This window comes from Desmodus rotundus, chromosome 1, assembly GCF_022682495.2.
Source record: "Desmodus rotundus isolate HL8 chromosome 1, HLdesRot8A.1, whole genome shotgun sequence".
Classification (NCBI taxonomy): domain Eukaryota; kingdom Metazoa; phylum Chordata; class Mammalia; order Chiroptera; family Phyllostomidae; genus Desmodus; species Desmodus rotundus.
The window spans coordinates 177,997,744-178,024,674 of record NC_071387.1 but is presented as its reverse complement, the minus strand read 5'-3'; the positions used below and the strand labels follow the sequence as shown (position 1 = coordinate 178,024,674).

Genomic DNA, 26,931 nt, shown 5'->3' with positions numbered 1-26,931 from the left:
CAACCAATCCAAACACCATCATGTCGCTGAGGATCAGTATTGCTCTCTGTGTGAGGTCACCATGTGAGTGCTGGGGTGTGGGGCCAGGCGACACCAGTGGCCTTGCGCCCACCTGGTAGACAGCCACACTGAATTCTCCAGCCAATTGTGAGGGCCCCTGCAGTGCTGTTTCCTCATAGAAGCAGATGCTGTTTTCATGCAGCTGACTGGTGCTGCGGCCCTCAGACACACAGTCCCCACCCCCCTGCCCCACGCGGATCCAGGTGCAGGGCAGCACTATCTTGGGGATTCTCAGATGAGCCCCTATTGCCACCTGGTCACAGGGCTCGTCACACGCTGGTGTCTCTAGCAATCCTGGGGACTAAGTGTGTGGCCTGTGAGGGAGGCCTGGTAGCTCAGGGTGGGAACCTAGTCTGACTTCCAAACCCTGGCACCACGTAGCAGGTGTGGCCCAGGGAAGGCGTCGCACCACAGGGAGGTAGGCCCTCTCTGACTTGGGCTGCTGCTATCTGTTTCTCCCAGCACCCAGGCAGAGGTGGCTCTGACCGCATCCCTCACCTGCTCAGGTTGCTCACAGGCTGCTCCTCCTAAATTTTTCCCTCCACAAGCACAAAAGCCAAACATTGTAGCGCCTGCACCAAGTGCATCGCTGGTTTTGCCCATGACTGCAAATGACTCCACAACTGCATGGGAAGCAGGAAGTACTGGTGAGGGGGCTGGGAGGAGGGAGGGGGAGGAAAGAGGGGAACCCAGAAGGGAGTCTGTGGACTAGGGGCCTCGTGGGTTAGGGCTGGGGTGCCCTGGGCAGTGAGGGGCTGTGCCTCACCCTCCAGCACAGCAGCACTCAGCGTCCCTCTGGTCTCCTGCCTGATTATGAAACATGTTTGGATGGAGCTGTCCCTGGACATGCTACATCAAGCCCATCTTCCCAGAGTAAATGGCTGGAGGCCCTCATTGGATTAACGAGGCACAGTGCCTGTCCATAGGACACAAAGTGGGCTGATGTGTCCTTGGCCTGCTGGCCTGGACCCTTGTGCCTTCTGCCCACCAGGCCCCGAGCACAGAGGATGTGGTCAGGGGTCTGTGCCAGGAGCAGGCACCCAGCCATGATGGGAGGCATTTCCTCTGTGCCATCCGGGTGCAGGGCCCGTGGGGTTTACTAGGGCAGTCAGTCAGCTCTGCTGTCCTTGAAGGGCTGCAGGTCTCCAGGAGCAACAACACAAGCCCTCTCCCCTTTGCCCATGCCAGACCTGGGAAGGGAAGGCCTTTGCTGGCACGTGGTGTGGCCTCCCAGCTGCAGAGAGGGGGCTCTATCGCTTACCCACCTTAGGCAGCAAGTGCCCAGAGTGCCCACCACCAAGCAGGAGACCGCATGAAAGATGCAGTACTTGTTCCTCCTGCCTCTGCTATAGAAGAGGAGCCCCACGAGGTCAGGGAACAGGGTGGAACCCCACTCCTCAGGCTAGCATAGCTCCCTGTCCCTCCACACACCTCCTTAAGGCTGGCTGGTCACCTTGAGGTCTGAGGTTTGATCAGCTGCTGGGGAAGTAGGTGAGGGTGTGTGTCCCTGCCCTTGAGGAGGACTGAGTGGGCCAGGCACTGGTGATCACAGCTGCGGACACAGGGCAGGCTGAGCTGGGTGTTCCTAGGGGGGCCCTGAGTCCCAGGAACCACAACCACTGGCAGGGTCGGCAGGACAGAACACATGTCCAGCGCACGGCCAGGAGAGGTCTGCTTTCCTTGGTTAGGAGCCTGCACACAGGAAGGGGCAGTCTGTGAACAAAGACGGGGGGACAGGGTCAGGGTGAGAGCAGGGCCATCGCCGGCCCTGAGTGGTGGGGACTGTCCTGGGCACTGGCATCTGTCCTGAGTAGCTTCCTGTCCCTTCAACTGTAGGAAAGAGAAAGCAAGAGAGAGCAACATCATTTAGAATATAATTTGGCTAAAGTTATATGTAACAGAAGCCCTGAGAGAGGCCGTGACTTGCATAGTCAGGAAAAGAGAAGAGGAGGAATGGTGTCAGGTTAAAAGACGGAGACAGCTGTGGTGCAAAAGAAGTGCAGGAATCAAGGGAGGGGACAATATTTGTAGATGTTTGAGAGGAGAGGACGATGACAGGCATGGCCATTTGGTTGGACCCCCACCACCAGCCTGTCCTCGGGACCCACCTGTTGCACCAGGTGAGAGGGTGTTTCTGCTGGGACAGCAGGACCAAGATGACCCCGAGGAGTCTCTCCGGACCTCTGGGGCTCCAGGACAGCAGAGCCAAGCGTGGGGGCCATGCTCCGTGTCCTCTACAGCTGCGGGGTCATGGGCCCAGGCCCTGGAGCACCCAGGAGAGAGAGAAATAGAGTCCATAGGCAGGACCAGGACATCACAAAAATACAACAGGGGGACTGAGAAAAACACCGATTGAAATCCCACCAATGAAAACATTCAAATGCAATGACAGGGTGTCCCCCGGCCAGACATGCTGCAGGAGGACTGGTGGCTTTCTCGTGTTCATGCGGTGGTGTCACAAGACGCACCCCTTCAAGTCCTTGGATAGGGCAGGGCGTGACCTCCCCCACCCCAGGAAACCTGCCTTTGGAAGTCACGGTGGTTACTCCTCCAGGCTCCGAGAGAAGATGGCACCTGGGGGAGCTGTGTCAATGGCTCCAATGAGGGACACCCCAGCTGAGCCAGAGAAGTATAAGAAGCAGTGCCCAAAGCCCAGGTCGCTGAGGCTCTTCCCAAAGCTTCTGAGTGCATTGCTGGGGGTGGGAAGGGTAGTGGGGTGATGGGGTCAGGGACAAATTTGGAAACAGTGCCCCAGCAGCAGAGTGTGCAACAGATAGCCTGGAATAGCAGGCTGGAACCTGTGGCACCATTCAGGACATACATGACGAGTTCACAGCGACGAGGGAGGGGACAAGGAGAAATCAAAATCCACAGGACATAATGGCTAACTGGAGATCAGAGGACGGAGTTCCGGAATTCTAACTCAGACACGCAGGAGGGCAGAGGTGGCGCCCGCACTGCGATCGGGCCTCGAGGGAGCGGCCCTCTGAGGGGAGCTGCACACTGAGTGCAGACTGAGCATGTCTGTCTTAGAGTGTTTGGACATCAAAGAAGAGATTTCCGGGGAAAAAGTTGGAATATTCGTTATAGTAAAATACAGCCACTTAAACAACACATGTTCGTTACCTCCCAGAATCTGTGGGTCAAGAGTCCAGCACAGCTGAGTTGGGTCCTCAGGACCCGGATCTTTCGAGAGCCTTCCATCGGTGCTGGCAGGGCCTGCGGTCCCATCTGACTGGGGAGGAGCCCCTCGGGGCTCACCGCCAGGTGGTTGGTAGGGTCAGTCCTGGTGAGTTGTTGGACAGTGGCCTCCTCCTGTTCCTTGTCATGTGGATGTTCCCACATGATGGAGTGTCTTGTAATACAGCAGTGGAGCAAATGAGGGCAACAGAGAGGGCAGTGAGATGGAAGCAGCCCCTCTCACCCAGTCGTGGAAGTGGCGTCCCGTTGCCTTCTCTGCGCGTTGCTAGAACCAGCCCGCACTGCAGAGCATGGAGTGCGCAGGCTCCAACGCCTGCGGTGGGCACCACCGGGGACAGTGGGAAGCTGTTAGCAGCCGGGTGCTCCATTTTGAAGCTTGAGACAGGAATATCCTGATGAGTCTTGGAACATAAGTGGGAGTGAAACGGCGGAGAGGATGAGATCTCCTGGGAAGAGGACAGTGCCCACAGCAAAGGTGTGAAGGAAAGCCACCTTCGGGGAAAGTAGAAGAGAGAGCATCCTGGCTGGTAGTGAGCCAGAGCAGGGTGCTGCACCCTGCCCCGAGCTAATGTTAGAGGAGACACGGGTGGACATCCTTTCAACGTGCACACCTCACACTCTGGCCTCCAAGCTCCTGGCCTGGGAGGTTTTCCTAGACGTTATTGCTACGTCAGACTTAAATTTTGTATGTGAAACTTAGAATGAGTGTGGGCTCTGGGAGGCCTGCTTTACAAGCTGATTTTGATGGTATTTGTACAGACCCACGCAAAAGAATGAATGTTTCCACTAGAATATACACAAAAGCAAGTTTCTGACCTCCAGCTGTGACCCAGGTTCAGAGGGGATGTGGAAGAATGCAGTGTGCGCCAGGTGGAGTCAATCAGGAGAGATACCGTCTAAGTCAGGCCCAAACGCAACAAAGACAGAAGCACTTGTCAAGACTGCCCAGGGAAGGGGATGGGTGCTGCTCCACGGGGCTCCCCACAACCTGGGTGAGCAGCCCGAGGCAACCAGCCCTTCCTCTTGCTCCCCAAGCTGCAAATAGACTTCTGTGGGTGGCCCTTTTCACTTTCCAGAAATAATTATAAACCATCTGTTCTCATGTCTGTCAGTTTTTAGGGAAAGAGAAATGGAAAATTCGGCCGCTCCATGGAAGCACAGGGCTGAAACAGGCACAGGACCCATTCTCACTGACACTGTTTTTCTACTGACACACGTCTCAGATGCTCTTGCAGTAACCTGGGGGGCTCCCGCCACAAGCTGGAGCCAGTATCAGCTTAGTAAAAGCGTGCTGGGCGTGGCACTCGCCATAGGTCCACGTTTACCTCATGGGCTGTGAGACAGGCGGGGTGGCGGCCCCTCCAGGGCTGTGGGCCAGCAGGCCTCAGGCAAGGGCGAGGAGCTGCTGCTGCCCGAGGCCAGGCGGACTCTGGAGTGGCTGTCCAGCAGCTCCCCAGCGCTCCGGGTTAGGACCCAACCCCCAACTTCCTGGAGTGAAGCCCTGGGGGCTGGAGCAGGTGTGCACAGTGGAGGGTGGGTAACTGTCCTGTCCCTTATTTCTCCTTCCTAGTGTCCAACAGGACACGTACATTTGATCATGTGACATGGGGCCCCAAACAACAAAGGTCAAAAGCCTCATCAAGAAACAGGAATCTGATCAAATGCAAGGATTGCCACGGGTGCAGACGTCCCTGTGCTTCATCATTCCTGCTTATCCAGGGCTGGGACAAGGTGCAAGGTCGCCCTGGGGCTAGGACCACTTCGTCACAGTCCTGTGCTTCTGCGTGGGCATGGTCCTAGGTGGGCGACGCGGTGCGTGTGTGAGTGTGAGTGTGGATGTGGGCGTGCATGTTTGTGTTGTATCATCTCTACGCTCACTCTGCTCGGGATCCTGCCAGCCGGGCCAACTCCGCCAGACCTTTTGCTTGAGCTGCTGCTTATCAACATCACAAACACTTGCTCAAAGGTCACCATTAAGAAAATGAAAATATAAGCCACAGACACAATATTTGCAAATCATATACTCGTATCCAGAATATAGAAAGAACTTTCAAAATTCAGGTATGAGAAAAATGACCCAGGTTTTTAAATGGGCAGAAGATTCGAACAAAGTGTTTGCCCAGGTGGGCCTGTGAGTGGCAAACAAGCACGTGGAAAGATGGTCCCCTCACTGGCACTAGGGGGACACAGATAACTGCAGAGGGGACCACTATGGACTGCAAGAAGCTAAAATAAAAAGACCAACGGTACCAGGTGTTAGTGAGGCTGAAGGGGAATTGGAAGTCTCACACGTTGCTAGTGGGAAGGTAAAATTATACCACTTTGGAAAGCAGTTTGCCATTTTCTTAAAAACTGAAAAATCTATTTATCATGTGAACCAGCAATCCCATTCCTGGTTTCTTATAAAAAGAGAAAACACAGGTGCACATGTCACAAGAAGTGGGAGGACAGGTGCTATCCCCACAGTGAGGACCTTTTCCAGGACCCAGGAGACTCTGAGATACCAGTACTTCTTACTGACTAAAAATTGGCTTGAATTTAGAGTAAGAAATGCTCAATGTCAACAACTTCCTTATTAATTTTGGGAGTTGTCATTCATCCCCCTTCTCCACACAGGAAATGAACGTGAACCCCTGTTCATCTGCTCTTGAATAAGTTTGTCAGCTTACCACGCCATGCCCTATCTTTCTACCATTACCCTTGGTAATCCTAAAAACCTCCTTGCTGCCCAACGCAGGGCCTTTGCTGGCCTGGCTCTCCCCCTGACCTACAGAGCACATGGCAACGCCCTTCCTGCCCTCCCACTCAAACTTCTTTCACTGCTTCCCTGCACGCCCCACCCCCAAGGTGACTTCTCCCCTGCTCCCTTCCCTGGGAGTTCCCCTTGTGCAGTAAGCGCAGGAGCACTCAAACCAGGTCCCAGGAGCGGCTGGCTTCCCAGCTTCTGCAGAAAAAAGGAAAATCATGGTAAAGAGGCTTGATGATGCAGCTTCCCCAGCTTGAAACTAGAGAAGGGAGGAAAACGTCCCAACTCATTCTATGAGGCCAGTTTTAACCAAAGTCAGACAAAGTCATCACGTTAAGCAATATCCCTCATGAAATACAGACAGAAATCCTTAGCAAATACTAGTAAACCAAATCTAGCAACGTATACACACGAGTATACGCCATGGCTATGTGAGGTTTATTCTAGGAATGCAAGATTTTTTTTAAGATACGAACATCAATTTCATGATATAAAATACTAATAGACTAAAGGACAGTAAACGTGATCACGTCAAGCAATGAAGAAAATGTAGCCGACAATTCCCATTTATGATAAAAAATATTCTCAACGAGGTAGGGATGAAATGGAAAGACCCTCGTTCTGACGAGGAGCACCTGTAAAAACCTTACATCACACTACATCATATGATGTGGAACTACTATCATATTTCATGGTGAAATACTGGGTACTTCTCTTTTAGACAGGAAACAAGGCAGGGATTTCCACTCAACGCTTTTATGTAATATTGTATTAAATTTCCAGCCAGTGCGATTAAGCAAGAAAAATAATGGCTTACAGAATAGAAAGTAAAACTGTGGATTTGCAGGCAATATAATCCTAAAATACACACACACAAAAAAACCTATTAGCAACAGTAAAAAGGTTTAGCAAGAAACAGCTTAAGAGCTCTCCAATAAGCTCCCCCCGGGACATTTATCGTCAGTGTTATTTGGAGCACAGCTGAAATCAATTACAGCCCCCAGCTGGCTTCAGGAACCTCCAGCCGGCTCCATGGCAAATCGCTTCAGCCACTGTCAGAGTCAAAATTTTTCAGTTGCATTGGTCCACCTGGAAATGTTTTTACGTAACTTTCCATTAACTGGGATGGTTGTTAGAAAAATACATCTTTTTTTAACTTTTGCTAATTAAAAAAAAGCAAGTTTGTAGGACAGTATCAGTGTATAAAACAATCATATTACTCTATACAGCAAAGAAGGATCTAAAAATAATGTTTCCTATTTGCAACTATATAAAAAATACTAAATTGAACAAAACTAGTACAAAATCTGTATACTGAAATCTATGAGCCATGGCTGATACTCGTAGACATTTGAAACAAATGGAAAGACATACAATGTGGGTAGATTGGAGCAGTAAACATTGTTAAGAGAGCAATTTTCCCCTGAAGTGATCTATGGACTCACTACAATCCCCACTGAATTTCCCAGCAGACTTCTCTTTTTAAAGGAAAGCGACAAGCTGACCCTAAAATATGTATGGAAATTTAGAACACCTAGAGTGGCTAAACACAATTTTGAAGAAAACAAAACCGACTTTAAGTTCCCCTATACAGCTACAGTGATCAGGATGGGGGTCCTGGCCTGGGCTGGACGTACAGATCCATGCAGTAGAATTAGAATTCCAGAAATCCACCTTTACGTTTATGGTCAATGAATTTGAAACAACAGGGCCAACGCAATCCAACGGGAGAGATGCGAGTAATTTCAACCAACGGTGCTACAGTAATTGGATATTCATATTGAAATAAAAATGACAACACCCTACTTCAACCATACACATAATTAACTCAAAATTGACCATAGGCCTAAATTTAAAAGGTACAACTTTACCACTTCTAGAAGAAATAATGTAAAAAAATGTTTGTGATCTCGTATTAGGCAAAACTTTCTTTGATATGATACCAAAGCACTATCTATTAAAGAAAAAAATGACATGTGTATACATTGTAAAATGGCCACCACAATCAAATTAACACATCCACTGTCTTACATACCAACAGTCGCCTTTCTCCTTTTTCTGTTTCTCATCTTTCTTTTTTGTTCTGGCGAGAACACTTCAGAGATACTCTCTGAGCAAATGTCAAGTACAGTCACTATGATGTACATTAGCTCATAAGCTTTCTTTTCAAAAGGTTTTCCTTTGGGTACACCCACTAATAAACTTTGACCCAGGAATTGCATTCCTGAAACTAAAAATAGACTCTAGGCTTCCTGGGTTCCATTCAGCTCTTCCAGCTACCTGGGCAGGGAAACTCAGTCACCTGAGTTTGTCCCTCATCTGTACAATGGGGTTAATAAAGTTACTCACCTGTGAGGGTTTTATAAAGATTAAATGATCTGGTCCCTGAACTAGCACAGTACCAAGTACACTTCTTTACTTCCTTTAAAAAGTATATGTATGTCATATTTGCAACTGTATAAAACAAAATTCAAATCCTATAAATAGGAAAAAATTGACAGGAAGTGCATGAAAATGCATTACAATGATTGATCTTTGGGCAATTTTTAGTTTTTTTCCATCTATTTTCCAAAGTCTTCTATATGGTTTCATGATGTTTAGAATGTATGAAATAATGTTAAAATACATGACATATTATCTAAAATTATTTTAAAGTTAATGAAAGGAAAAAATGGTACAGTGGGCTGCATCAAAATTTAGGGTTAGCAGTAGGTTTGGGTTTGAACGAAGTCTTCACGAAGAGGGTCTCCGGATGGTAAGTAGGCACGTGAAAAGATGCTCAACGTCATTAAACACTGGGAAAGCACAAATTAAAGCCACAGGGAGATATCGCTGCATGCCCATTACAACGGCTACGATTAGCAGTGCCTAGTGCTGATTAAGATGCAGAGGACTTGGACGTCTCCTGTGTTGCTGGTGGGGAGGTATGACGGGAACGCAAAATGACACCGCCTTGACAAGCAGTCGGGTGGTCTCTTCAGTCAAATACATGCTCACCGTGCGGTCGAGCCACCTCGATCCCGGATTCTCACCAAAGAGAAGTGAAAATGTGCACGTATAACGTGGCGTCTTACTTTGCTAGGGCTGCTGTGAGGAAGTAGCACAGACTGGGTGGCTTAAGCAACCATTATTTTCTCTCAGCTCTGGAGGCTGGAAGTCCGAGCTCAAGGTGTAGTCAAGGCTGGATTCTTCCGAGGCCGCTCTCCTTGGCCGTCTCCGAGTCTTCGCACGGTCTTCCCTTGGTGCGGTCTTTCGTCCTAACCTCTTCAGGGCACAGACACCAGTCACCCTGGATTAGCGCCCACCCTCGACCTCCTTTAACATTCCCTCTTGAAAGGCCCTCTCTTCAAATACAGTTGCATTCTAAGTTAGTAGGGTTAGGACTTGAGCTTACAAAATTGGAGGGAACACAGTTCAGGCCATAAGATGAGGGTTGGGAGGAAGGGTACCTCCTACCAGAGATCCTTTTCCTGGACCCAGGAGACCCTGGGGTACCTACCATTACTCAAAATCAAGTAATAACGGACTTGAATTTTATTTAAGAGTAAGCTCAATGTCAACAACTACTTTTTCTATGTAATGAATGATCATTTATGCCCTCACAGGAAATAGATAGAGTCCCCCTGCACTTGGGTAAGTTTATAAGCTTCCTGGAGTATTTTTATCTTTCTGAAAAAGACCTATATACTTGTCTTAACTAAAATTGCTTAGAAAAATAATTCATATATAATGGAATATTTTAAAATATGATGATGAAATAATAGAAAATAAAATTTTTTCAGGTAACATTATTGACCCTGATAGCCATTCATATAGGTTATTGCACTTACCCTACTTGAAAAATTATAATAATTCTTCTCTACATTCTTTATAACTAACATTTGAACTAATTACAAAAGTTTAAGTGATGCTCGTTTCTTTTTCTGCAACATTCTACAACTGGATGCCCTTTTAATAGTTTATAATAGGGTTTGGTAAAGTAGGGCTTGTCCTTTCCTCATTCCCGAGTCAAGTAGATGCCAAATAAATGCGCCCACGTTGACAGCTCTGCCCCAGGAACACTAACACACGGGTCAGCCCAAAGTGCACAGGACTTTGTCTTTAATATCACAAAGGCAGGAAGCTGACCCTTGTAAAGATCATGACCCCTTTAAAGAGTGTACTCTGTCCTCATGACTGAAGTGCACAGCCATGAAAAGCCATCTTCTCATAGAATACCGAGTAACGAGAAATGTGCTCACAACATGCGTGTCAGTTACATACTCTTTGTTCCCCATATTTACCTGACTGAACAATGAGCACATGTTACCTTTGTAATGAGAGGGCTAGTTCTGTAAGACATTTTCCTACATTTGAAGTGTGTGCATATGGCGTTCTTACTCTCTACCCTAAACAACTTTCGATCCTGTGCCCCTGTGGCAGGTTAGGGTCTCCGTTCCTAGAGGTCAAGGCTTTTGCTAATGGGGAAAAGTCCACCCACTAAGTGCCTGTGGAGTAAGGGGGTTGTTAATCACGGGCATGTTTTATTGTAAAACACAGTACCCTAGAAAGTGTCCTTCTCTAGTGGGAGTTATCAGACAAACGTATTGGGAGTTTTTCTTCTGGTCTGTTTATCTGTTATGGGATAGTAAATGGAAAGGGTGGATAGAAACCATTGTATTGACCCAATGAAATGAAAATATGAATAGGGAGTAGGATCAGTCACACGTATGAAGCTACTTCTTGTCTAATTTTAAAGGAGTTTCCCTCAGCTAAACTCTATCGCGTGTCTTATTCTAATTTCCTGTCTGTCGGTGGGTAGAAGCATCTCTTTGCGCCATCCCACTGACAAATGTGGGGTCCTTTCCACTTGGGCTGTGGGCCTGTTTATTCTACATTAAACTCTCAAGCACTCAACCTCCCAGGAGCTGCCTGTCCCCGAGATTGTGCAGGTAAGAGGGAACCACAATAACCAGGCGTTTGTAGGGCACTTTGCAGCTTTCAGCGGCCTCTGTGAGCTCACCTCCCACAGCGAGGGCTTCTTTGTTGATATGTGTTTTTTTCTGCCCCATCCTAGCAGATGAACCATGAGGAGTTCCAGGGGATCTCTAGGTGCTCAACTCTGAGCTCCGTCATTCCCATCGACCCAGACAGCACCGCACCTTTACCTTTACCTATAAAGATAAAGATAAGCCAGGGCTGCTGGTTACTGAGACACCAATGCAAGGATGAGAGCCAAGTAGGGTGGGTCTAACGCCACCCAGGAACTGAGGTTAGGACAATATTCTGGGTGACTTGTTTGACTGTGTTAAGCATTTACAGTGGTCCCAGGGGTGCTACTGAAATGGCAACCAAGGCGAATGTGGAACAGAAGAAAAAGTGAGGGAAAAAATGTATTCTTAACTGTAGGATGTGAGTGTGTGAGGGAAGCAGATGGAGTACAAAATGGTTATTGCTAAAACCGAAGCATCATCTGCTTGCTTTGGTGAAGTGTACTGCTATCTGCCACCAGTGCTGAAATGCACCAAACATAGAGTGACGAATGGACGGTCACATGATAAAGGATGTAGGGCAAAATGTTAGCAATGATAGGATCTCGGTGGTGGGTGTTTTACAGGTGTTCTGTATAATCCTCACCACTTTTCTGTAGGTTTGCAAGTTTTCACAACAAAATGTTCGGGATTAACTGTGTATGTAGAAAACAGGGGGAATAAAGATGGGGTGTGTGTAACTGATGGCTAAAAAATAGAGCATGCCCGTGGGTGAGTGAGACACGTGCAGGGGTCAAAGGCAAATTGAGTGAGGAAATCGGCAAGTGAGAGGTGCTATGACACCCAGGACAGGATGTTTGGGCAGGACCGGGTACCACAAGCAGAGGGGCACAAGGCAGACCCACCCATGGCCCATGGCTCAGGCAGAACAGAGTTGCTAGCAGCTGAGTATAGAGAGACCTGCGGAGGCGGGAAGCGAGACTGCCCTAGGGCAACAGGGAGCAGGTCCTCACAGACCTCGAGGGCCCTCCCATCTTGAGTGACTTAGGAGCCACAGGGAGCCTGCAGGGCTCGTCTCCCCATCCCCTTCAGGCAGTGGGGCCCGATTTCTCTTCTGTGGCAGCAGAGACTACTCAGAACTACGTGCTGGAAGCCTCTAGGCTTTGCCCGTGATGCCACTGAGGACAGCCCTGTCCAAGGTAGGTCAGACTCTCGCCCTTGACCACACACCCACTTTCACTAAGAGTCTAGCAACACCCCCACCGGCCTGTGACCTGTTCTCAGTACAGAGCCCTCTGGGATCCTGCCGTTCTAACAGCCCCCAGCTGCCACCCAGGCTCACTTCTCTGCCTGGCTCCAAAGCCTGCAGCTCTTAGCAGAGCCATCAGAACCTACCGTATTTTTCAGACCATAAGACGCACCTAGGTTTTAGAGGAGGAAAATAGGAAAAAAAATTTTTGAAGCAAAAAATGTGGTAAAATATTTAATAACATAAATAACATAATATTTCACCAATGTCAATGTAAGCTACATTCGGACTGTAAGACGCACCTCCATTTCCCCCCCCCAAAGTTGTGAGTGTGTCTTATAGTCTGAAAAATACGGTAATTGGCACCATAAACTGCACTTGGACTTCAGCATTTAGACAGACCTGAGCGCCACTCTAGTGTGGAGACACTATTGGTGCTATATAACCTTGAGTAAGTTTCTTTTTTTTTTGTGAGGAAGTTTCTTAAACTTCCCTGAGTTCATATTTTTTCATGAGGAAATAAGGGGGTATTAACATCTTACTTCCCAGAACGGGGTGCGTGAGAAGCCTGGACAAGGAGTCAGGAACACTGCTGCCGGGAGCCTGGTTCCCAGTGACGCTCAGTAAACAGTGGTTGCGACGCCCCTATCGCCCACCTGCCTTGGGCCTCGGTGCACGGACGGCGTTAATCTTAGCCCTGGTCTGGGTGCACAGACTCACCGCCCACCAACACGCAACCTGCCTCCTAAGTTTGCTCCGTGTTTTAGTTATTGATTTTTGGTACCAGGACCACCACTCAAAGGAGGGCAGGGGCCTGACATGGTCTGCTGATGTGTCCCCTGTTCCAAGTCTTTGCAACCCGCTCCCATGTTCTTCCTTCTCGTGTTTTCATTTTAATTTAGCATTTTAGATTATATGTATTTCTAAGAAATGCACACACTACATTGGTTACTTTTATTTTACAGAAAGGACACTGTGTATGTAATGTTCGGCTCTGGGGAACCACCTTTTCCACCCCACACTACATTGCCAAGACTGCCCACATCGTCTCACTGCGGTCCATTTGCTTTTGCTTCTGTGGCTACTTCTTTCCACGCCACATCTACCACCCCCTCTGCTGTGGATGGGCCTTGGGGTGGTTCCCTGGGTTCTGCTGCCAAGCTGGTGCTACCATGCCCAACCCCGTCACATCTCCTGTTGTAAGTGTGCAGGGCTACTCCCAGGCGTGCAATTGCTGGGCTCACGACTGTTTGGCTCTACCAGACAGGGTCATAGTGTTGGCAGAAGTGCTTGGCTACCACAGAACCCCCATGCTCATTAGGCAGGGCACCAAAGCACTGGCAGGCAAGCCCACATCCTTCACCCAATGCAGTCATGGCATCTGCCACACGTTCGATGAATGCTCTGACACTTGGGAGGTAAGGGGATTGCCCACTCTCCAAAGCTCACCAGTGGGAGAGCCAGGTATGTCTGTCTCTGCAATGTACTTTGTTGCTACTTTGTCCTCTTTGGTGGTATAACAAATGCTACATCATATGTTCCCTATTTCTCTTTCTGTAGGTTGCAAAAGATACTTTGCAGTTTGAATGGGCTCTGCACAGAAACCTAGGTGTTCCCCCCAGGAGCCAGCCCCCACCTCCCAATAAGGTGTCTGGAGACCCTGGCCTTAGTCTCCATTGTGAATAGGGCTGGGCTCCATTTCTGGGTGCCAAGGGTTTGGTGAACCCCTCTGCCTCCTCCCCTGTCGGCGCTCATGGTGACTTTCCTTTGCTGTGCAGGAGCCGAGGGGCTGGCATTGGCCGAGTGCCCTACCCAGGAGCCCTTCTCTGAGATTCTGATCCTGGTTGTGGAGTCCGCCGTGGAACCTGCTGCTCCAGGACTTGCTGTACAGCAGCAGCCAGAGTGTGCCAACTTGGGAACCCCCAGGACACCCTCCCAGAGGCCCAGGAGGCCCAGAGGCTGCCCCTCCCCACCATCATCACTGTGAAGGAGCTGGGTGAAGGGCAGGCCCCCACAATGAGTGCCCCCTCCAGTCTAACCAACTTCCAGAGCCTAAACAGGAGGCATCTCAGCGCTGGGCCAAGTGGTTCAGCTGAGTAGGCATCCCCATCTCTCGGGAATGGGCCAGGAGCACCTCTCCCTGGTCTCCAGCGTGGAGCTTGGCTTCTCCTCAAATGAGTCCATTGAGGTTGAGGCAGACACTCCCCCAGAGTCACCCCTGACCATGATGCCTAATGACTTGGAGCTTGGGGAGGGGACTGGACACAAGAAGGTGTTTAAAGTAAAAGAAAGAAGGTCTGACCGATATGGTTCAGTTGGCTGGGTGTCGGTCCACAAATTAAAAGGTCACCAGTTCTCCCAGTCAGGGCAAATGCCTGGGTTGCAGGTTCTGTCCCCAGTTGGGGCACGTGCGAGAGGCAACCCATCAATGTGAGAAACATCTCACATGGATGTTTCTCTCCCTCTCATCCTTTCTCTTAAAATAAAAGAAAGATAATATGTGAACATCTTCCAGGTCCTTCCCCTCCCCACCCCTCAGACACCAGTGCTCAGAAGGGGTGCCCAGGACACACACTCAGACCCCTTGGCTTGCCCAGACCTCCACTCTCTCTAAGAGAGCCACAAAAAGATGGAACAAGAGCTGCTCCTCTTTTTTGGCTACATGTGATTTTAATGAACTCTGCATTTACTCAGTTTGGAAGCCATATTGTATTTTATTTTTTTAAGATTTCATTTATATGTTTACTTACAAGCACATATATTAAACATTATTATGTTCAGAGTACCATGGTGGACACTATTATTTCACATGAAATTAAGAGCATGATAAGATATTTTCAGATTTGTGAGAGCATTTGACATTAAAAATCCTTGTTAGAATAGGGATTAAACTTTGTTTCTTGGTCTATAATAGAAGTTGAGAGTTGAGTCTCTTTAATGCAGTTCCATAGGTGATAAACAACTATGTGAGAGAAAATTTGCTGGTGATGAAAACTAGAACCCAAGGCTCCTAACTCCCAAGTCAATGTTTTACTGTGTTCTCCGATTAAGTTTTTGTTATTTTAATACATTTCCTTGGAAATAAATCTTACATGCCCTGGTTCTCAACCGGTGTATTTAATAACTATTTTTCTACAGATAAATAAATCAAAGAGGTTAAAAATATTCATAGTTATATGAAAAATATACAGAATTACATTCAAGATGGGAATGATGGCTATAAGAAGGAAAGTTAAAGCTTAAAACTTATTTCTGTATATTTTTATTTCTTGTGCTTAACGTAGCAAAAAGAAACTGAACTTAATAAAGTAGGAGCTCAACTAAGTGAAAGCGAGTGAGAAGCCCCACGAAAAGATACATAAGGAAAGGGAAATCAGGAGACAAGATATCGATACACAAAGGGTAGCTCTTTTTTGTTCATGGCTTATGGTGGCTTATGGGATTACTTATACCAATAACATTTTTAAAAAAATTTTTTTACTTTTATTTCCAATAGATCCATGGAAGCCATATTTTGAAAGACGTGGTTTTCTGAACATGTCTGTGTTATTCAAGGAAGAAAGTGAATTCAGATAGACTTGGTACAGTGTTTTTACTTTTGTTCATTGGTAATGTTGACAAGTTTATAAGTTAAGGAACTTCAGCATTCTTTAGAAAGTTTTATAGGAAATAATAAAACTTGTAATGGCAGTAAACTTGAAATCAGTCTTGGTCATTTTAAATTTGTGGCTCTTGGGAGGCTGTTTCAGTGGAGGGCTGGCAGGGAGCCTGGGTGGGACCCTTCTCCTGCTGCTGCCCCCTGAGCCACCTGGTGCTTGGGGCTCCTTCACGCTCCCAACTGTATGACCCAAAACCTGCTCAGGAAGCCAGGGAGCGCATCGAGGGACCTGGAGACATGTACGGGTGGACTGCCATGCTGCTGGGCCGAGGTGACCACCACTGAGAGATGCAGGAAGAGCATCTGTACAGCTGTGACAGTCCACCAGAACCTCGGGATGTGACTTCATGTGCAGATACAATTAGGGACCTCAACATGAGGTCATCCTAGATTATCCAAGTGGCCCTAAATCCAAGGAGAGTGTTATTATAAGAGACACAGGGAAGAAGGCAAATGGGCATGGGGGGCATATGAAGATGAAGAGGTTGCAGTGACACAGCCGCAAGCCCAGGGACACCTGGAGCACCAGGAGCTGGAGAAGGCAGGAAGGCCCCCCCCCAACCTCTGGAGGGAGGGTGGCCTGCTGGCACATTAACTAGGCCCTTTTGGCCTCAGAACTGAGAGGATTTCTGTTGTTTAAGCTGGCAGTGTGTGGTCCTTTGTTCCCTGGGCCTCAGGAAACAAGCAGCGTCCTTCCTACAAATGCAGATCACTCCAGCTTACAGGCAACAACTCTGTGGACCACCCCCCCCCTCCCCTGCCCCATCAACTGTGAGTGCAGGTTTTAATAACTGGAGGGTAGATGGACGCTGGTCAGTTCTCAGTGGACCAAGAGCCAGGGTGCAGTGTCCAGCAGGAAGGGCCCTCTGACTCTTGAACCTGGATAAATCATGCAATTCCATCCTGAAGTGGGACTTTCCCAGCTTGGTAAGACCTCGTGCCACTATTTTAAGTGATTTTCTACGTGTGGACTGAGCTGACTCCCTGTTAAGAAATAGCACACCCATGAACTCAAACTTCATTCACAGATGACCAGGAAAGGCACAGACAGCAGCCCCATCTCTGGCCACGGACAATCCAGAAGCAAATAGTCAGACCTGGAACATGGGGGTGGCACCTGCGCGGCTGAGCCTCCACCCTTAACCTGGGCCAGGTGAACTGATTGTCTTCAGGGCTCTGAGAGGCCGCTCTCCTCCTTCCCATGCCTGGCCTCTGCTTCCCAATGGCAGTGTTCCTTGAACATTTTTGCTTCTCAAGTGTGGCACTCACCTCCCACGGCTATTTTACCATTGGCAAAATCACTGCATTTACGACAGAGCATTTGTGCGGGTTTTGAAAACTGGAATTAAACAATCACCTGGCTAATTCCAGTATGGGAACATACTAGTAGTGTTTTTCATTATTTCATTTGCATTGCTTAGGGCTCTGTGGTCACAGCGAAGGCACAGTCCAGCTTCAACCTAAATAGAACCAACCATGAGTTGGGAGAGTAGAGCCTCAGGAAGGCATGCTTGAGTTTTCCCTGCTCTTCCAACTCTAAGTTTTCAGACTCGCCTGGTCTCTGGGGTAGGAAGGAGCATTAGAAGCCCATCTCTGGGCCAGTTTTAAGCCGAAGTAGAAACCAGAGTGGCTGCGAGGGGCCCGGGACCAACCACTGTGGGGATGGAGTGGGGGCTGTGCAGCAGAAGCCCGTGGCTCCCTGAGCACCAGGAAAACAACCTTCTCTCGCTCGGTCTGATGGACAGCCAACATCCAGTACCCCTTCTCTGGCTCAATACCCCAACTTCCTCTGCTGGCCTTCGCCAGGCTCCCCAACCTGTCTGGAATCTGAGGTGAGCCTGGAAGCTGTGCTTCCACATGCTCATTGATGCCTCAGGCACTTCTGATTCAGCTGAGGTGCCCACAGCGGGACACACCTGGGGGATGTGTGTGTGAGTGGGGGGAGGATGAGGACAGAGCCTGGGGTGAGTCCCTTGGCTAGCTCCAAGGGAACCATAGCAGTGAAGCTGGAAGTGACCTCAAGCCACCCTCTCTCCCCAGTGGCCTCCAATGGCCTCAGAAGACTTCCTTTACGGAAGGGGTCCTGGAGGATGAGAGGGAGACACCTGCACCTGAAGTCTCAGCACTCAGGCTAGTACCTCCCCATCATCCTGGTCCCAGAACCTTTCTGCTCAGTAACCTTCTGTTGAAGGCTGATACCACCCCTCCCCTCCGCAGAGCCGGCCAGTTGGGGCAGGGACCGTGGGGAAGGGCCAGGTGGGAAGGGATCTGCTTCCTTGCCTCTGTGCTCCACCCAGGTCCTCGCCAAACCCCCACCTCGGTACCCCCCGACTGTCGGAGCGCGGCCCCACTCCCCCGCTCCCCGGCCCGCACACCTTCCGTGAGGTCTGAGCCTCCCGCCACCCGGGTCCCCTTCGTGGCCCTAGAATCTCCGCGGATTCTCCGCGGATTCTCCGCAGAGCTCTCGGCCACCCCAACCGGCAAGGCCCGTCTGCACACCCATTCATCCTCCTTCCACCGCCACCCTCGTCCGCCCGTGTCTGGAGAAGGGACGCGAAGACTTGATCCACCGCCCCTGGGGTCCCGGAGGGCCAGCTGCGGCCATACGGGCACTGCCCCGCAAGGTTCCCACGGCCCTGATCGTAGAGCCGGTGGAGTCGGGGCCTGCGCGGAGACAGCCTTGTAAGGCAGAGGCGGCGCTCCGACCGGCCTCCGAGCGTCGTGCGCGCTCCCCCCGCGGGGAAGGACCAGGGGCGGGGCCGCGAAGGAGCACCCGGGTGGGCTGGGGTGGGGGCCTGGGCTGGGCCGGAGGCGAGCACGGGCCAGTGGGGGAAGGGCCGGGGGCAGGCTGGGGTGGGGGCCCGGCAGGCGCGCGAGGCGCGCGGGGCTCGCGGGGGCTGAGGGCCGTGGGGTCGAGCGGGGCGGGGCTGGGGGGCGAGAGCGGACTAGTGGGGGCGGGGCTGGGGCGGGGCCCTGGGCGGTGGCAGCGCGAGCGCACCGCCAGGCACCCGGTCGCGCGCGGCCGAGTCGCGGAGGCGCCGCCGCTGCAGTCCCTGCGTGTGCCAGGTAAGTGGCCGCGGGGCTCGGGCCCGGGGCACGGCGCAGACGACGCTGCTCGAGGAGTCAGGGCCCCAGGCCGGCGGGCTCCTCCCGCCACCTGCGCTCTAGTCTCGGGGCTGCCAGGTGGTCGGCGCTGCGTCGGGCGAGGGTCTGGCGACCCGGGGGGACGCGGGAGGGAGTGACTGGCGGTGCAAAGGACAGGTTTATAATTGGGTCCCAAGCGAGACGCTTTGCCTTTCTTCGCTTCGGTACCCTTGCAGTCCTTTCTTTCAGGGGCTGCGCGGCAGCGGCCCCCCCTCCACCCTACCCCCGCCCTTCATGTCCAGCTGCAGAAGCTGTTTATCGACGCTGGAGCCTGGGGGACCGCTGCCCCTGAGAGGGCGGGAAATTAGCACTAAAAGGGTTTGAAATGAAGCCGCTGTCCTACAACAGTACGAAACGGCCGTTTGTGTCCCAGGGCCCAGAATGAGAGTGATCGTGCCGACTGCGTTGCCCCTCCAGGGTCCCAGCCTTTCTCGGCTCGGCACAAACGACACCATTAGGTCCGGGGCAAAGTGTCAGGCCTACAGTCTGCAAATCGAAGATTCCCGAGGGGCGTTCTATTTTCTTATAGCACAGAAGCCGCAGTCAAGATAAAGCGGTTGGCTGCGGGTGCATTTCCCACGCACCTATGGGGGCAGTGCCCGCCTTTGAGGGAGGGTCCTGAGAAACCCTTTATTCTGAGGTTTCAGTTTTGTACAGGAGCCTTGTGACGCGGTGGGAAAAAATTTTATTCGCGCTTCCCTGTTGGGACTGCTATTTTGATAGGCGTTGTGTGTTCTCCGAGATCTGACACCTTTTAGGATGAGCCGGCGATGCTGTCATCCACCTGCGCATTTCATTGGCTGATTCCCCTGACATTTATTGGATACTTGCGGAGTCCCTAGGGGATGCTGATAAAAGGACCTAGCTCCCTTGGCAGCCACCGCCTGCCTCCCGGCACTCCCCAAGGCCAACCTCTCTGGGAGGACTAGTGGGAGAAGGGGGGAGGTGCTCCCCAGAGTCCAGACCAGCCCCTGGCCTCTAGGACGTGATCAGTAAACACTAACCTGAACTCTGAGTGCACTGGGATCACATCCGGGGATGAGGTGATTTGGCTGGGGAAGGAGAGCTTGGAACAGTCAGGAAATGGGGGGGGGGGTGACAGGCCCAGTGAGACAGGCCTCAAGGCTTCCTGATGCCTTAGACTGGATTCCATGATCCTGTCTTTGGTACCAGCCCCTGTTCCCATCACATGGTGGGAATCACAGGGCTGTGATGGGCGATGGGTGCTAGTGAACTTCCTGGGACCTGGAGCTCTGCAAATGCATGCCACATGAGTGTTATGTACGCTTAGTTTCTTCCGGAAAGGCCCCTTGGCTTTCAGGATTTCCGAAGGGATCTGACTCAGAAAGGTACCATAATTCACGGGCTACAATAAAAATTTTGTCTCCACCTGTACGGAATGATGAGGTGATGGAGATTACGGGAAGCTGTGCTGATTGTATTCTTATCTCCCCTGCCTTGTTTGATTGATCTTCCTGAATCCTTTCAAGTTGCAACAAAATAACTGTTTTAACTACCTACAAGGTTAAATGCTAAGGGTGGAAAATGTGCAAATTCCATAAAGAAAATTAAAACCACTCATCACTGATGAAGGTTTAAGAAAAATCTTTGAGCAGCCAAACTGTCCTCAGGGGCATGTCCTTATGGCTTCCCTGGGTGGGGGGTGGGGAGGGCAGAGGAGGAGGGCAGTGGAGCCGCTCCCTGTGGAAGAGGCTGAGAAGTACTGGAAGTATCGAGGGGAACACTTTGTGAAGTATGCGATTGTCTAACCACTATGCTGTACACGTGAAACCAATACACGATAATATTGAAAGTAAACTGTAATCAGAAGATTTTTTTTAAAAAAAGGCTTCCTGGGAAGAGGCTGTGCTGACTTGAAGCCAGGCCTATATATAGCTTGTGATGTTGCTGGTGAGGCTGGAGGAGCATGCACAAGAGAAGCCGTCTGAGAGTCTTGGGCAAGGGGCCTCGCTGCACCTTGAAGTGTCAGGTCCTCCTCAGGCTGTGAGATCCGGGCCCTGAACTCCCGTCCGGAAACCACTCCCGACCAAGGGAAGTTTGGGCATAGTGCCAAGTCCACCTGAGCCTATAAACCCAGGACCAGGTAGACGCTGGGACTAGGCAGAACAGACACCCACCCAGATCCTACTGCTTAAGGTGTTTGCTGGGAGGGGAGGAGTGGGACTGCCTGCAGTGGGCCCCCTACAACTGGGGCTCCAGCTCCTGTGTGGACCCTCTCCATGGTTCGGCCCCCTCCTGGAGAGTAGTTTCCTCTTCATGACCCACACTGTCCCTAACCATGGCATCCCACCGCCACAGCCTCTCCTGGGAAGCTTTCTGGGCAGCTTTCAAGTGGCAGTTCCTGGCAAGGGCTTTAATTGGCCCTGCTGGGTTCACAGGAGAGGGTGCAGGGCCTGTGACCCAGTGGGGTTCCCAAAAACCATATATGGGGGAAGGGCTGCTCCCCACAGCAACACACCATACTGTCTCCAAATCTCAGTTCCTGGTATGGGAATGAAGACTGTTTTTCATTTCCATACCCCCCTTTAGCTGCACAGTGGCATGCGGTAGCAGCTCAGTGAGACTGTGGTTTACTCTAAACATCCACATGCAGGACCTTCTTTGGTGAAGAAATGTAAAAGTCTTTCACAAAGTGTAAGAAAATTATAGGTTTCTGACTTGTGCACCACACCAAAACGTCTTCTGCAGCCCCTAATGCTCAGAGACCTAAGCTTCTTAGTAGTGGGAAGTGTGAGCTCATCCTCGTAGGACCACGTTTATGCCGACGTTTTCTTTTTTAAATTAGGTTTGTGAAAGGGAAGGATGGGGCCTTACCTTTTTTCAAGCCGAAAACTTAAAACCACCGGACCCCCTTTTTGCTCTTCTGTCCTTTTTTCCTGTGGCACAATGTCTCTGTCTGTCCCCAGGGGTCCCAAGTGTGATTTTCTTGGCGTGATAACTGGGGCACCCCATGTGGGCTCCACGTGATCTCCCCCACCCTGGGCCACTTTCCCCGAGATCTCATCCAGTAACCCTGTTGCACCCATTTGTTCAACAGATGTCTGAGCACCTGCCAGGTGCCAGGTGAGCCGGCGTGGCCTCCACCCTGGGGAGCTCTCACTCTAGCTGGAATGTCACAAAACAGCCAGCGTCCTCTAGGTGACCTCATTTAGGCCTCACACATGCCCACTGTCTCATCTCTTGGAGAGCGATGAGCCAGGCGGGCAGGTTGAGCTGCACTGTGAGGGGTGCGTGTGGGCCTCACACCCAGAGGGCTGGCCCTAGTCGGTGTTAACTTAGATGCCCCTCACAGCTGACTTGAGTGAGCTCCCAGGAGCCCTGGGTCATGCACGCCCCCAAGGAAGCGTTTTTCACACGCCACGCACGTCTCCTGGTCCTTACCATGTCCGCTTGATGACCGTCAGTCCCCCCTGTCCCCCACCCTGCTCTGGTTTTCCAATGCTGTTCCACAGCCCACCCCAAACCAGGAGTTAAGGTGGTGCCAACATTCTGTTTTCTTATGAATCTGCCACCCAGCAGGGTTTGGCATGGATGGAGGTCTCCATTCCCTTGGCCTTGGCGAGGTGGTTCACAGGCTGGGGGGACTGTCCAAGGCTCCTCTGCTCAGTGACATGTCTGGGTTGGTGACTAGCTGCCACAGCAGGCCCTCTTCTATCTCTTGTGGGATTTTTCCAGAATGCCAGCTTCAGGCTGTCTCTGAGCCACCTTTGCTTTCTCCCCACCTATTAGTTCAGGACTCCCTGATCCAGGTCCCTAGAGAAAACCAGGTGAGAGGAGGCTCACCCTTTATGCCATGACTTCAGAAGTCAGCAGCTTCCCTACCCCTGTGTCCTGTGATAGAGGCAGTTGCCAAGGTGCCAAGGTTCCGGAGGAGGAGCTACACGGTGGTAGAGGCATCAGGGCAGCAGGCGCTGGGAAGTACAGTGTCCCCTTCCTTGATGCTTCTGGGGGCCTCTTTCAGAGACCGGGTGGTCTCCCATGCCCTTGCCTTTGGCCTTTGACAGCCACTTGTGGCCTGCTCACGCCTGCACAGCATGGAAAGCTCTGACTCCTATACTCCTCTTGCCCCCATAGTCAGGCATCCACTTGGTCCTTCCTGGCCCTGCTCTTCCCCTGGTCTTATCTGTTGGCCAGTTGCTCTCATTTCCTAGCAGCAGAACCCACCTCCGGGGAGAGACGGCCTCACCGGTCATGCTCCCACTGCACCCTGGTCCTGATTCCCGTGGCTTGCCCTGGGCACCATGCTGGGTATCCTCCTGGTCCAGACACTGTTCTCCCTGGCATCTGCGTGTGCCCAGGGCCTTCTCCACCCTGGCTCTTTCTTCTTTGAGCATCTTTGCTTTCTGCCTGAGTTGCCACACAGGTGACTCCTGCCTCCCCCGCCTCCCAGGAACCCCACCTGCAGTGGGCTCATCTTCCTGGAGTTTTCCCCGTGAAGTCCCATTTCCCACTCCGGACCCCAGCCAGCCCTTCCCCTGAGCTCCCGAACCTGACCCACTTTTTCTCATAGGTGCCCTCAGTGCCATACTTTGGTGCACTGAGCTCTCACAGGGGACTGTCCCCCCTCTGCAAACTTGGTCACACTTCTCCACAGCCTGCCCCATGTGCCTGTTTCCTTGTCCTTGGGCACCTCTGTCACATCCACCTCACTTCTGTCTGTGGCCTTGGTGCTGCCCGTGCTGGATGTCCCACCTGTGCAGGGTCACTGTAGGCCACTGCGCCTGTGTGAGGGGCCGGCTAAGGACAGAGTGGCACTGGAGGACGACAGAACCCATCTGAGCCTCCTGTCCCAGCCCAGCCTTCCCTGCTGGATGTGGTGGCTGCTCTCTTCTCCTGTTCCTTGGGAAGGAGATGTGCTTTGGCTATGGTTTTACCAGCCACCACTGTGTTTGTGTTTGACCTTTAGGTCTAGGAAGCCATAGAGCACACACTTGCAGTGCTGGCTCATTTCAGTCTGTGCTGTGTGCGGCTCCTCCGCGTGGTCCTGAGTGGCCAGTGTGGGTGTGTGCCATGCTGGGAGCCCACCAGCATCATTTACCCACTGTGTGCCTGATGGGCATGGGGGACGCTTCCCTTTTTTGGCCATTGTGAACAAAGCTGCCAGCGCCTACCTGTAATGCCCCTGCAGCACACATGCCAGCCTTTCTGTTGGTGACTGCTGACTGGAGAGTAGGCCCTCGGTTATCTAGATGTCCCGCTGCAGTTCCTGTTGCGAAGGCAGGTGGAACCGTGTGTCCCACAGTTCCCTGTCTCTCATCCTGCAGCACATGGCATCACCGCCCTTTTGGTCGTCAGCCAATCTGGAGGGTGTGGTGGTATCTGCCTTGGGGTTTATTTGCACTTTCTGGGTTATGCACATTCCCGTGGTGCTGGGCATTGGCTGTGCTGTCACTGAATGTCAGGCCAAGTCCTTGCCATTGTCCTAGAGCCTTCTGTTGATGAGCAGGGTCCCTCATGGACTCTGGGTGGCACCCATGTTCATAATGAGTAACAGATTCCTCCTTCCCTGTGGCTTGCCTTTCACTCTGTAATATTTTTTGATGAACAGAAGTTCTCAGTTTTAACCTGGTGCCATTTGAATACCTAGTGATGCTTGTGTCCTGTGTAATGAATCTTCCCCTGCCCCGAGGACATCAGATGCTCTTGTGTGTTATCTTCCTGCAGCCTCATTACCCTGCCTTCCCCACTTCAATCTGCCGTGAACCTGAGCTGATGGTGTCAGGAGCCAGAGTGTTGGTTGTTTTTTTTTTTCCATGTGTCTATTCAATCAACCATCTCCATTGACTGAAAACATTCTTTTTCCCCTTTTTCCCCCTCCCTGCAGGGCCACCTTTGTTACACTGAATGTGTCAGTATATGCTTGGGTCTATTGGGGCTTTATTCTGTCCCACTGGTTCATTTCTCTTCTTGTGCTAGGAACACTGTTGTTAAGTGTGATGATTTTTGTAGTGTTTTTTGGTAGGTGCCCTTGATCAAATTAAGGAATTTCCTTTTTGTTCCAATTGGCTGAGAATTTTTATGGTGAATAGATGCTGAACTCTGTCAAATGCTTTTCCTGCATTTATTAAGATGATAATGTGATTTTTATCCTCTATTCTGTTAATGAGATGAATTTTATTGATTGATGTTAATGTTAAACCAACCTTGCATTCCTGGCATAAACCTGACTTGATTATAAGGTATTGATTCTTTTTATCTGTTACTAGATTCAGTTTGTTAATATTTTGTTTAGTATTTTTGCATCTGTGTTCATAAGTGAGACTGGCATGAATTATTCTTTACTGGTAACACCCTGATCAGCTTTTGGTACCAGGACTGTTTTGCCCTCGTAAAATGACTGGGTGCGGGTGCTTTACTCTTCTCTGGAAGAATTTGTGTAAGGTTGACGTTATTTCTTTTTCAATATGAGGTAGAATCTGCTGGCAGAGACATCCACAATGGAATTTTTTTTGCGTGTATGAGAAAAGTTTTTAAATAAGGATTCAAATCCTTAACAATTATAAAAATAATTCTTATAATTACAATATCCATTTTTTGTTACCTTTTAACAAGGTGACTATTTTTTTGTTTTGAGAAATCTGTGTTTTTAGAAATTTAGATTATCAAATGTATTGGTCTAAAGTTGTTTGTATTATTCTCTTATTATATTTTAGTCTTTTAATATCTGTAGAAATCGTAGGGATGTCCCCATTTTCCATTTCTGACATAGTATGTTTTGACCTTCTCTTTTTTCCTTGATCAAAATCCCCAGTATTTATCAATATAACTGGTGCTTTAAAGCAGTAACTTTTGGTGTTGTGGGTCCTCTGTATTGTAGATTTCGAATTTATTCATCCTTACGTTTGTCTTTATTGTTTCCATTGCTTTTGTCCTTGTGTATGGGTGTACGCACACGCCCACACGTTTCCACCATATTTAGCTGTTTTCTTTGGGTATTTCCGATTCGTGAGTTCTTTTTAATGCTGTGCTGAATCTGCTCTGCTGTTGAACCCATCCGCTGAGTTCTGAGTTTTAGTTATTGTAATTTTTTTCTTTTTCCTTTTGGTTATTGTGTTTTTTATTGCTAGAATTTCTAAAGTGTTCTTTTTTAAAGTTGCTATCTACATTTTTATAATTTGCAGTTCTTTGCTGGAATTTCCCATCATGTCCTTTTCCTTCTCTGCGCACGGCACATGCTGCCCTTTCTTCTTTGCACACCTTTCTTCTTGGCACACACGGTCACTTCACACTCAGGGTCTGATCAGGCGCCAGTAAGTGGAACCTCTAGGTTGTTTCTGTCGTCTGTTCTGCAGGTTCTTGGCGCTTTCCCCCTTTGTGTGCCTGGCTATTTTTTACTGCGTACTAGATATTGTCATCGAAATATGTTCCTAGAGATATTTCATGGTCTTGATGACAGCCTTTCTCTGCAGAGTTATTACGTGTGTCCTGCTGGCGTGTTTGGGCACTGGCACTCCAGAGTCACCTGGATCCCAGCTGTGGGGCTGGGCTGACTCGATCTCCTGCAGCTCACCCTCACTCCCGCGCGTCCATCCCCTGCAGGAACAGCTGCGAAGCAGTGTGCTGAGCTGCAGAGTTCCCACTGCTCTCCCAGGACCAGCCAAGGCCCACAGGGGGAACGGCTGAGTGCACAGCTGCCTGTCCAGGGTTCTCTCTGTCCTGGGGCCTGGTTGCTTACTTTTCTCTCCCCTGTGGGCTGGTCCTCCACCACAGGAAGTAGGAGGGCGGCATCTGCATTTTCAAAGCTCTCAGCTGGTTCTGATGGGTGGCCTGGATGAAAACCCTTCACCGAGACCCACGTGCTATCTCTGTGCTGAGCAGGCCTGGCCAGGTGGAAGGTGGCGTTTGCAGGTGATGCCCACTTCTCCTTACACTTGCTGCACTT

General features: G+C 50.4%; 1 protein-coding gene across 1 annotated transcript in view; it reads left to right on the top strand.

Moving 5' to 3' along the window:
- Positions 1–18,860: 18,860 nt before the first annotated feature.
- The window catches only part of TPPP (tubulin polymerization promoting protein), a 31,119-nt gene continuing 23,048 nt past the window's right edge, over positions 18,861–26,931 (top strand). The window contains exon 1 of the mRNA XM_053913569.1: positions 18,861–18,950. The gene's annotated coding sequence lies outside the window, so the exon portion shown is untranslated. The remainder of the gene's footprint in view (positions 18,951–26,931) is intronic.